The 13,088-nt window shown below is 44.8% G+C and overlaps 1 long non-coding RNA gene across 1 annotated transcript in view; it reads right to left on the bottom strand.

Moving 5' to 3' along the window:
- Positions 1-12,719, bottom strand: part of LOC146830315 (uncharacterized) — a 122,820-nt gene extending 110,101 nt beyond the window's left edge. Inside the window, exon 1 of the long non-coding RNA XR_014961414.1 lies at positions 12,589-12,719. This is a non-coding gene — a long non-coding RNA (uncharacterized LOC146830315). The remainder of the gene's footprint in view (positions 1-12,588) is intronic.
- Between the last annotated feature and the right edge of the window lie 369 nt (positions 12,720-13,088).

The raw sequence follows: 13,088 nt of genomic DNA, 5'->3' as shown, positions 1-13,088 counted from the left end.
TCTACTTCCCAATGTGACCCACTTTCATTCTGCTTCCCGGTGTGACGCATTTTCAGTCCTCTTCCCAGTGTCATGCACTTTAAGTCCGATTCTCAGTGTCACGCACTTTCAGTTTGCTTCCCAATGTCACGCACTTTCAGTCCTCTTCCCAATGTCACACACTTTCAGTCCGCTTCCCAGTGTCATGCACTTTGTCTGCTTCCCAGTGTCATGCACTTTCAGTCCGCTTCCTAGTGTCACGCACTTTAGTGCTGCTTCCCAGTGTGACGATATTTCTCTCCTTCCCAGTGAGACGCACTTTCAGTCTGCTTCCCAGTGTGATGCACTTTCAGTCTGCTTCCCAGTGTGATGCACTTTCAGTCCGCTTCCCAGTGTGATGCACTTTCAGTCCGCTTCCCAGTGTGACGCACTTTCAGTCCGCTTCCCAGTGTGACGCACTTTTAGTCCGCTTCCCAGTGTGACGCACTTTCAGTCCGCTTCCCAGTGTGACGCACTTTCAGTCCACTTCCCAGTGTGACGCACTTTCAGTCCGCTTCCCAGTGTGACGCACTTTCAGTCGACTTCCAGTGTGACACGCTTTGAGTCTACTTCCCAGTGTGACGCGCTTTGAGTCTACTTCCCAGTGTGACGCACTTTTAGTCTGCCTCCCAGTGTGACGCACTTTTAGTCTGCCTCCCAGTGTAACGCACTTTTAGTCTGCCTCCCAGTGTAACGCACTTTATTGCTGCTTCCTAGTGTGACACACTTTCAGTCTACTTCCCAGTGTGACGCACTTTTAGTCCACTTTCTGGTGAGACGCAATTCAGTCTGGTTTCCAGTGTGACGCACTTTAGTGCTGCTTCCTAGTGTGTCGCACTTTCAGTCCGCTTCCCAGTGTGACTCACTTTCAGTCCGCTTCCCAGTGTGACTCACTTTCAGTCCGCTTCCCAGTGTGACTCACTTTCAGTCCGCTTCCCAGTGTGACACACTTTCAGTCCACTTCCGAGTGTGACGCACTTTCAGTCCACTCAGAATCAGAAATAGAAAAACGGCCAACACACACACACATCATATGCGCAAATACACACACATTTGTTAATATGGGATTCCTTAGCTCGATGGGTATCATGAACATCAGAAGCGAGGGGTCATGTATTGCACTCTGTGATTAGTCAAACATAACCTGTAACAGAAGACTGCGAGATATGATACAGATGTTACTTTAAGATGAAGCGAGGGGTCATGTAAAGCACACTATGATTAGTCAAACATAACCTGTGACAGAAATCTGCGAGATATGGTACAGATGTTACTGTAAGATGAAGTGAAGAGTCTTCTAATGCACACTGTGATTAGTCAAACATAACCTGCAACAGAAGATTGCGAGATATGCTGCGGATGTTACAGTGAGATGAAGTGAGGGGTCATATAATGCACACTGTGATTAGTCAAACATAACCTGGGACAGAAGACTGCGAGATATGGTACGGATGTTACTGTGAGATGAAGCGAGGGGTCATGTAATACACACTGTGATTAGGCAAACATAACCTGTGACAGAAGACTGCGAGATATGTTTCGGATGTTACTGTAAGATGAAGCGAGGGGGTCATGTAATGCACACTGTGATTAGTCAAACATAACCTGTAACAGAAGACTGCGAGATATGATACAGATGTTACTGTAAGATGAAGCGAGGGGGTCATGTAATGCATGTTAAACATAACCTGTGACAGAAGACTGAGATATGGTACAGATGTTATTGTAAGATGAAGTGAGGGGTCATGTAATGAACTCTTCTATGATTAGTCAAACATAACCTGTGACAGAAGACTACGAGATATGCTGCGGCTGTTACTGTGAAATAAAGCGATAGGTCATAAAATGCCCACTATGATTAATGAAACATAAATATAACCTGTGACAGAAGACTGTGAGATATGGTACGGATGTTACTGTGAGATGAAGCGAGGGGTCATGTAATACAATCTGTGATTAATCAAACATATGTGAGATCAAAAAGGACTAGCCTATTTGTGAATTTACACAGACTCAAGACTGTAAGGCAGGGTACAAACCATTTTGTTTGTTCATGAAGCCCTCACCCACCAACCTAGTTGGTGGCATGCTTCATCATCATCATCGGGCCCACCCAGTGTGTCCCGGGTGTGCTTCGACGCCTGGATACAGCGGAGCAGGCATGTATCTGAGTGTGCAGTGTAGTGACGTGAAGGTGACGATTTAAAAGCTATGCAGGAATCCCAGTACCCGAGGGTGAATTATATTTTAATAACTGGGTCACTGCTAGCATGAAAAAAGGCTGTTGGATGTTATAGGAATGTTAATTAGGGTTTCCTACATCCAGGTGTGGTCTACATGTTTCAGCCAGGCCTTTATGATTAAAACTGGCTTTCCTCAGGACCAAAGTGTGTAGGTGCAAATTACTTAGATTTAAGTGATTGTGTAATTTTGAGAAATGTGTAGCACTCGCTAAGGTGCTTTACATGTGAGAGGGGGATTCCCTCTTAGAGCATTACTGGACATACAACAAGTATGACAGGACACGCATACAGGGGAGAGTCTCAGTATGGTTACATATTCACAAGACAGACTGATTGCCGATATCTATTGTGCTGTGTAGACGATAAATAAGCGGCAAATGGTGTAGCCATATTGGTGGTGTGGCTAAGGTGAGAGTTATCATATGTACATGAAGTTTTGTGGTGGGCTAAGCATCGTAAGCGCATCAACACACAAAAAAACGGTGGAAAGTGCATGAAAGGAAGATTATCCTCGCGTTGGCTTGTTGCCAAACATGCCCCATGGAGTAGTCCGGCAGGGGAATGGACCCTGGGAAGATAAAGGGTCCTTAGGGGGTTAGGGACCTGTGGAAAAAGAGCTTACCCGGCTTGTAGCTGAAGCGCTTGGTTTACTCACGATACTTTCGGTCAGTGTCTGCGTTGAGCCTCCAGTCATCTCTGCGGCCTCCGCTGGGCTGTCCTCGGCCGTGTTTGTGCTTTAAATGCAGGCTGCATCATTCTGAAAACCTGTGCGGGGAAGGACAGAGAAGACAGACTGTGCGAGGACACGCTGAGTCATGGCTGTACTGCACATGGGCGGGAGAGCAGTGTATCCTGTTGTGAGCATGCCCAGAAGAGTATCCTGCTGCGAGCATGCCCATGTGCGGGGGAGTAGTGTGCTCTGCTGTGAGCATGTGCGGTGCCGAATGTCGGCGCCTGCGCATTGGGATGGCTGGGTGAGCTGTACCCAGTGTACACAGATTAGTGTACAGTTGTAAAACAAAAGAGCGCTAACTGAGGAAAGAGAGAACTTAAAGAGCGCTGTGGGGTGCCAGGTGTGTTATATCTGGCCAATACAACAGGGGGACATTTAACACGGAGGGGAATCAAGAGTAAGAAATTCATGTTTTTAGTGAGCTCCAGGGTATGGAGTCATTCAGGCCCAGGCCCGGTTGCTGCGCGGAGAGGCGATAGATCCATCTCTGTTCTTTGGTATGAAGGATCCGGTCATTGTCTGTTTGGTGAATGTCAAATTGTTCAATGACAGTCCAGGACATGTCATTGGGGGTGTGGTGTGCACTGAGGTAGTGATCTGTCAGTCTGCTGATGTTTTTGTCACACCTGATCGTGCTTCTGTGTTCAACCACTCTGGTCCTGATTTTGCGGGTCGTCATGCCCACGTAACGGAGCCCACAGGGGCATGTTATGAGGTACACAAGGTTACTGGAGTTGCAGTTGGTGTGTTGGTGCTGTGTCCAGATTTTGCCAGGTTCAAGGTTGAGAGTTTTCGTTGGTTTGGTGAGATGGCACACACTGCAGTTGTTGCATGGATAATGTCCAATGACTTTGGGAAGGCCCCAACAGTTAAGGACTGTGTTGTCCATAGATTTGGGACTGGCACGTGGTCTTGTTGACACTAGTTTGTCTTTAAGGTTGTTGGCACGTTTGAATGCAAAGTGCGGGATCTCCCATTTTCTGGTGCCTGAATTGATTATCTTCAAGTGTTTGCGGATGATGCTGGAAACTTGATTTGACGCTGTATTATAGGTGGTCACACAGGTCATGGGTGGTAGATCTTGGTCTTTTGTAACTGTTTCCAATAGTGATTCTCTGTTTATTTTGCGTACCCTTTTGCTGGTTTTGGCAATAATGGCATTGGGATATCCACGTTCCTGTAGTTTGTGTGATAAGATGCGGGATTGTCTTTTGTAGTACTCTAGGCGGCTGCGGTTTCTGCGGATCCGCAGGAATTGCCCAAATGGTAGATTTTCCCTTAATGGTCTGGGGTGGAAGCTGTCAAATTGCAACAGTGAGTTCCTAGCTGTTGGTTTGTAGTGGGTGGTGGTGCGCAGAGTCCCTTGTTCTGCTCGAATGTTAAGATCCAGGAAGGCCAGCTCGGTGGCACTGGAGGTGCACGTGAATCGTAGGTAAGGGTCACGCTCATTAAGCCGAGTGAGAAAGACGTTTAGTACATCCTGTGTTCCTTCCCAAATCAGGAAGATGTCATCTATATACCTGTGCCAAGTCTTTAATTTTATTTATCGTCTACACAGCACAATAGATATCGGCAATCAATCTGTCTTGTGAATATGTAACCATACTGAGACTCTCCCCTGTATGTGTGTCCTGTCATACTTGTTGTATGTCCAGTAATGCTCTAAGAGGGAATCCCCCTCTCACATGTAAAGCACCTTAGCGAGTGCTACACATTTCTCAAAATTACACAATCAAATCTAAGTAATTTGCACCTACACACTTTGGTCCTGAGGAAAGCCAGTTTTAATCATAAAGGCCTGGCTGAAACATGTAGACACACCTGGATGTAGGAAACCCTAATTAACATTCCTATAACATCCAACAACTTTTTTTAATGCTAGCAGTGACCCAGTTATTAAAATATAATTTACCCTCGGGTACTGGGATCCCTGCATAGCTTTTAAATCGTCACCTTCACGTCACTACACTGCACACTCAGATACATACCTGCTCCACTGTAACCAGGCGTCGAAGCACACCCGGGACACACTCTGTGTCACTGGGTGGGCCCGATGATGAAGCATGCCACCAACTAGGTTGGTGGGTGAGGGCTTCATGAACAAACAAAATGCTTTGTACCCTGCCTTACAGTCTTGAGTCTATGTAAATTCACAAATAGGCTAGTCCTTTTTGATCTCACATATAAACCCCGGGGATACGGACTGGCTACCTAGTCCTCTCTCTCTCCTTTGATAGTGATATTAGTCAAGCATAACCTGTGACAGAAGACTGCGAGATATGCTGCGGATGTTACTCTAAGATGAAGTGAAGAGTCTTGTAATGCACACTGTGATTAGTCAAACATAACCTGCAACAGAAGATTGCGAGATATGCTGCGGATGTTACTGTGAGATGAAGTGAGGGGTCATATAATGCACACTGTGATTAGTCAAACATAACCTTGGACAGAAGACTGCGAGATATGTTTCGGATGTTACTGTAAGATGAAGCGAGGGGTCATGTAATGCACACTGTGATTAGTCAAACATAACATGTGACAGAAGACTGCGAGATATGGTACAGATGTTACTGTAAGATGAAGCAAGGGGTCATGTAATGCACACTGTGATTAGTCAAACATAACCTGTGACAGAAGACTGCGAGATATGTTTCGGATGTTACTGTAAGATGAAGCGAGGGGTCATGTAATGCACACTGTGATTAGTTAAACATAACCTGTGACAGAAGACTGTGAGATATGGTACGGATGTTACTGTGAAATGAAGCAAGGGGTCATCTAATGCACTCTGTGATTAGTCAAACATAATCTGTGACAGAAGACTGAGATATGGTACAGATGTTACTGTGAGATGAAGTGAGGGGGAAATTTAATGGACACTATGATTAGTCACAGCCATTCATTACCATAGGCCGCATAGGAAGCTGGGTAGATTAATGCACTTGCAGACATTAAATTGGATTAGTGTAACAATAGTCTGTTAAAATGCCTAGAAATAACGTGTGGTACAAGGTGATTTATAAATATAGTAACAATATCAATAGTGTGTTATTATTACTATTCGTGTTTGGCGACCAAAGTGTGAGCTGCTATTACTTGCATGCATGCTCATTTTTTGGGATGCTTCGTACATATGGCCATTGCTATTGTCGTAGGCCATGGTACATGAAGACTTGAGCCACTTCTATGGTGCAGTCAGGTTTATTGTAGAAATGTGATGCAATACACTTCTGAATTTGAGCAGCTGTGCTCTGTAGCAATAGACCATTCATTTGTACAAAGCACAGTGTTGGTTCGTGTAGCGGATGAATCCAAGCTCTGTTTAACCCCTTGAGTGCCCCGCCCTTTCCCCGCCCTGTGCCGGCCCTTTCATTAGCGGGCGGGGTTCATGACGAGATAGTCTCGTCATGGGCACAGCGCAACCGCGGCCCATGACGAGACCATCTCATCATGGGCACTCAAGAGGTTAAGGAACTTGCTGTGGGTGCATACAGCTTCACACAGAAGTATGGTGGGATTCCCCTGCACTAATGTAGGCTATGCCAAAACTTCAGGGCCCTCCATTCACCCAATGCCATTAAATATCTGTGAGATATGGGGACTCACATTCTGCAAGGGGCCTGTCATTTTGTGTTATGCTACTGGCAGTGTCCCAGGTGGCTACTGAAGAGAGATTCTCTTTGCTATTGTGAGCATGTCCACCTCTGTGTTTCCATGTCATTACTGCCCACTCCCTACCTATGAGGACAAGAGGGACGCTGTCTGAGACATGTACACGTTTTTGTACCACTGCACTCACCTCTGCAGACTGTCTGATATTGCAAGACATGTATGTTTTTGTGCACCATGGTGCATCCCTTGCCACTGCAGATATAAGAGGGGTGCTAGGTGATTCTATGAGATGTGCACCTTTATACAATAGCACCTACTTCACCTGGGCTGTAACTGTGATATCATTTTGGAGAAATCATACAGTTGAAAAAAAATTGAGAATCTTGGGAAGTCCACAGACTCCTCCCACGTCTCCTTGCTGCAGGCGCCTGCTGTTCCCTTTCAATGTTGGCCTGGTCTCTGTCATCTGGTGCAGGGAGGGTGGATCTGCACAACTAATGGCGCTCATAGCAGTATAAATAGGCTGTCCAGTGTTAGGTTTAAACCTATAATAACTGATAAAACCCCACTGAAAGATAAATAGCCCTCACCAGTGAAAACATATAAACACTGAAAAAACACATGCACAACCACAAACTAAATGCCATTTAAAGAAAGGAAAAAGAGAGTGACAGTCAATTATTTTCTTCCTGAAGGGGCCAATACAATGTAACTTTGTCATACAAGCTAGCAGTAAGAAAGACTGGGCTAACATTATCCTGCTTGAGTTTTGTTGTTTAGGGATGCCACTCAGATATTGTTTCTTCTTCCTTTTTCTTTTTTCAGTTTTGTGGTCTTTAGTCTAAAGATGCATGGTTTTGAAGCATGTTTTAGATCTTGTTTAATTATTTTATAAACTGCAGAGAATCAGGAAATATCAAAACCATATTTGATATTTTGGCTACGTTTGATTCTTTCACTGATAGGCATAATGGCTGGTTTCATAAGAATCTTCCCTAATATGTGTCATCACATTTACCCACAGAGAATGGGTAATGCCCCTTAATACATCAGCCCCTAGTTTCTAGTGAGTCTGTATTGATAGTAGGTGAATTGCAAACACCTCAGGCTTTAAACATTCAATGCAAGGTATAGTTGCAAGTATATGTGAAAAGAGCGTTACCGCCAAGCATCTGGGATAGTGGTGAAAACATGACACCAGACTTTTGGAAAACATGGAATGCAGTGTCACTTGGAATGCTCTGCAAAAAAGGTTATTTCCACGTTAAAAAAAATTGGAGTGATATTGTTTGTATTTGTAGTGATTCAGCTACATATATGAAAAAGTTGCGAGATGACCTGTCAAAATCGATACCTGAGCTGAAGTGCTTTCCTGTAAGAGATCCTTCCCACTTGTTAGATGGTATGCTGTAAGCATCTTTACAATCTTCAGGGTTAATGAGGAATGCTATTGACTTTTTATTCCATTCTGGTGCACTGTTTTCTTATGCACAGGAACTAAAACGCAAATATTTCTCATTTCGTGCTTGGTGTGGCATCAAAGAACGAGTCATCCCAACTGTTTCCCTTAGCTGATGGATCCCAGTCGAAGTGGCTATGAATGCTATATTATCCATGTGGCAACCGTATACAGAATATTTGCAGAGTGATGACGCCAAAGGCAAGAAATGTGAGTATCTTAGGTCCTATATTGATAGTGATGTGAAAAAAGTACACTCTACTGCATTCTTAGATTTTTACAGGAAAACATTACTGCTGTAGTGGACATAATAAAAAACTAGAGTCTGAAAACACCCTTGTCTGCCAAGTGTTCAGCATAATTGGTGTTGTGAAACACCTCCTGGAGAGTAAGCTGGGCAACACCTTTAGGGACTTTAGCACTGCAACATGTTCCATGTTAGAGTGCTTGCCACTTGGTAAGCAAAGCAATGGTGAAGAGCAATTCAGGAACTTTTACTTTACAATGTATGAGAAATGGCTTGCAATGATGGCATAGAAATGTCCCTTCACCACCAACAACATTTGAAGCCAATGAAACCTCATTGTGGTACCCTGTACAGGTTCTAGATCCCTTCCATAAAGGGGAATCTCCCCTGTAGTTTCAAAAGTGCAGCTTCATTTTAGACCGCTTCAATAACTCTGAAGGCATAAGCGCCCAACTCAACACAAAAGTTGCAGAACCAGCCCTTAGAATCGCAATTTTCAAGTACACCAGTATTGGCATGGAAAGGTATGTCAGTGGTCAGTGTTAAATTGTGTACTGGCAGTTTTGGCGTTGCCCATCTCAAGTGCCAATGTTGAGAGGGCCTTTTCACAAAATTTTACATGGGAAGGAAAGAGGGAGTGCACATGACCAAAGACTCACTGAAGAAGTATTGCATGGTGTACCACAATAAGTTTAATTTGCAAAAATCTGTTTGGACCTCATATACACTATACGTACACTGTCTATATACCATGCGCTATCAGTGCAGAAAGCAAGCAATCATAAAAGCAAAGCATTCCATAAATGTCGGAAAAACACTGTTTCTGTTGTTTTTAATGGCGCAAAAATGTGTAACCACTGATAACCACTGTTTTTTAAGATATTGAAATCACTTGAAAACACTGAAAGAACCCCAGAAAAAAATTACCAAAAATAGTAACTGAAAACAGGAAAGCCTAAGTATAATGCATGTGGTGCGAAGCAGTGCTTGATATGTAAAAATATTGAAAATCCCACCAGAAACGAGACAGCGGCAATCATCCAGACCTACCACTCAGGAGCCCCATCGGTCCCATGCCCCCGCTACATCTACAACCTGGGAACATCACCAAACCACACCACCACATCAACACCTTTATCACGTCCGCTACTTTGCCGAATTAATGGAAACTTGCAGAATTCAACCCCTCCTGAAGAAACCCACAGCCGACCCAAATCCACTGAGCAACTTCCAACTTATCTCCCTACTTCCCTATCCAGTCAAGTGATTGAGAAGGCCATCAACAAGCAACTCACAACCCACCTCAAAGTTCACCATCTCCTATCCTCCTCAATCAGGATTCAGAAAGAACCACAGCACCAAAACAGCACTCATCGTGGCCACCAATGGCATTCGAATTATCTTTGACCGATAAGAAACAGTGGCCCTCTTCCTGCTTGACCTCTCAGTGGCCTTCGTAATGGCCTCTCAACACCCTCACCAGAAGACTCCAGGAGATTAGCATACAAGAATCCATTCTCAAATGGATCTGTTCCTTCCTCACGGGAAGAACCAAAGGGTCAGGCTGCCGCCCTTCAGGAGAGACCAAGAAATTGATAAACGGAGTCCCACAGGGATCGTCCCTTAGCCCTACCTTTTTTAATGTATACATGACACTGCTTACCAACGTTATCCAATCCCAAGACATCACCGGCATCTACGCCTATCACACCCAACTCTTCATCTCTCTGATTCCTTGCATTTGCATAGAGCAAAACTGGAGGTCGCTCATTCTCATACATCACACCCAAGACATGGAATGACCTCGCTCAACACATCAGAGCCTCCTCCTCACTTCTTGAATTCCGCAAGAAGTTGAAGACCTGGCTCTTCAGGTGATTAGTGTGCTATACAAATCAGTATAACATAACCCACAGAATATGTCAGGCTTAGGTAACATACCTCTGAAACAGATTGTAAATTTCTCAGGGAAGTACATTTGGGAATGGCGAGGCTGCTAATTAAACAAGCATTGGAAATGCAATTGGTCTCACTTTTGCTTGAGTTTGAGCTATTGGCGTTGTAAATGGCAATGTCTTTTACCCATGTGTTATGGAGAATATGTATGTAGTGGAATTATGTGGGTTGGATTGGAATTGCTAGCTGTGGAATTGTGCAGCGTGGAATTGTATGATGTGGAGTGGATTTGTGTAGTGGAGTTAAGTGGTTTGGTGTGCAGTGTAATTATGTGGTATTGAGTGGAGTGGGATTGTGTGTTATGGATTGTAATTATGTGGAATGGTATTTTGGGTTGTGGAGTTGTATTTCGTTGAGTTTAATTATATGGTGTGCTGTTGAATTTTGTGGCATGATGTGAAATTTTGTGCTGTGGATTGGATGTGTGTGGTCTGTTGTGTAATTGTGTTGTTGAATCATGTGGTTTGTTGTCAAATTATGTGGTGTGGATTGGAAATGTGTGGAGTTGAATTGTATGGCATGGAACTGTATGGATCATTAACACTAACTTGTGAAAAGCAGCACACCACAGAAGCCACCACTTTCAACAATTACGCATGATGACCTATACCAAATAGGAAGTACTGAAGAAAATACGCACACGAAAGCACCCATTAAATGGATACAGCTCCACTACCATAACCCTAGCACACTGATCCCCACATTATTGGTGTGCGCATGCCAGAACTATGCAGCAACCCTCAATCCTGGTAGCCAGGAGTACTGATGCAAAACAGATTGCAGACGGCTGAGAGCCATGCCGCACACAGAGTTCAACCAGGGGCTCTCTGTGCAGCACTGACATGGGACACTGCAGTATAGGGAATTAAGCCAGTGCAAATGGCCGTTAGATAACGTTTTCAGCCAAGTGGCATCCACTTATGCAGGCGAGTTAGACATCACAGGTAGTCTCATTGAGTCGGGTCACAATGTGAGGAAAAATAAAATCAAAGTAAAAAAATCTGGCTAAACAGCACTCCAAGAATAATTAAAACCAGTTACAAAGTCTACTGAGGTGTGTTGAAAAAGGGCAGAGAACCCAGGCAAGTATAACAAATGAGGGGCAGTAAAAATTGACACGTGAAGAAAAAGATGAGCTGACCATTGTCGGAGGGAAAAAACGGGGACCTAGCACACCAGGGAGAATACTGAAAAGATGAATTGAAGAAGAGAAAAGTACTGTGCAAGTGGAGAAAAGGAGGAACAAAAAGTACTGAGTGGAATGGAGAAAAGGAGGAATGAGTTGCCCTCAGGTCAGTGATGAAACATGAACAGGAGTAGAGGATAAGCAGGGAGTAAAGAATGGGTGAATAAAAGGAGGAGCAGAAACACTGAAATTAATAGAGAAGAGAAGCCGAAAGCACCGTGGTGTGCAGAATAGCAGGGGGCGTCACTGCACCCCATATACCACCAGCATTTCGAATGCTCAACCTAAAAAGCTAAGAGAGAAAAACATTTTCCAAATCAGGCAGGGAACATGTGCGCTTGTCTTAGCGCTGGAGCAAGACTGAGAAGATGGAGAGATAAACAAGAGGCTAAAATATCAGGTATTGAAGACTGACCATGACTCTCCTTCAGGCAATATTTCCACCCTTCATACTTCTCGCACAACAGACTTTGCACTAATATCAGGATTGCTTATAATCAGTGCTTTAAATGGAACAAAATAAGTGCAGGTACTCATTAAATTGAGTTAGGGGTGTGGCTAGTGGGCTGGGTGAGACATGATGACAGAAAACACTTCCATTGAGTATTCGTTTTGCCCTTGCATTGCCCTTGACAGTTGTCTCAAACTTTCCATATGTGCAGATTAACAGGTACATATGCTAATTAGGGGTGGTGTGAAGTGCTTCTGGAAACAATGGAAGGAGCCTCTAAACCCTGAATGCAGTGAAGCCATCAACAGTGCTATCAGCACTTTCAGGCTAATAATGTGCACCATTAATAACAAGCACGAGGCACCTTTCTTTTCAAATACCTCCCGAGTGTCCTGATTCTCATCCTCTCTGATTTCGTTTCTCTCTCACACACAAACATACACACAACCAGGCAAACGCACACAAACAAGCAGACAAATACTCTGCCAATCTTAACATCTGTAATCTCTCGATCCCTCCCCCACTTACCTCTCTCCCATTTGTATCTATTTCTCTCGCTTCCCCACTCGCTTAACCCCAAAGGTATCCCATAATCCTCTGCTATTTCTAATCTGCCATCTCCGTGCCCCTGTTACTCTTTCCATAGCCGTCTCGATCTCTTCCCCATCTCTGTCTGCACTTACCCATTCTGTCTCAATTTTCCCTCCTTTAAACTCTCCACTGCTTCTTCCATCTCTGCCCCCTCACTCTTCACCTTCTTTCAGCCCATTCTCCTTCCTCTTCCCTCGGCCGGAGAGCTTGCAGTGGCAGGCAGTGAGCACTGCAGGGTTGTGAGCATGCGCAGAGTCCTGTAGGGCAGAGGTCAGGGGAAGAGCAGTACTGGCCTCTGATGGGCAGATCAGTAGACCTCCTCCCACCTCACCTGGGTTCCAGGCAGGCTGCATAGGCCATCTGACTCCACCACCTTATCCTGGCCAATGTCCCAGCAGGTGGACGGGGGGGGGGGGGGTGGAACTGCAGGAGCAAGTGAGTCAGGCCTCAGTGGGAGGCTAAAAGGTTAAGTGGCAGGTCACTCATGCAGGCTCTCATCCCCCCCCCCCCCTTACACTAACAGGACGACCCAGCATGGAGGCCCGGGGCGGGTGAGGACAGTGAGAGCTTCGGCAGCAGAGGCCCACTTGCC

This window comes from Triturus cristatus, chromosome 5_1 (assembly GCF_964204655.1).
Source record: "Triturus cristatus chromosome 5_1, aTriCri1.1, whole genome shotgun sequence".
Classification (NCBI taxonomy): domain Eukaryota; kingdom Metazoa; phylum Chordata; class Amphibia; order Caudata; family Salamandridae; genus Triturus; species Triturus cristatus.
Note: the sequence above shows the minus strand (reverse complement) of the source record. Positions and strands in the feature narration are given on the sequence as shown.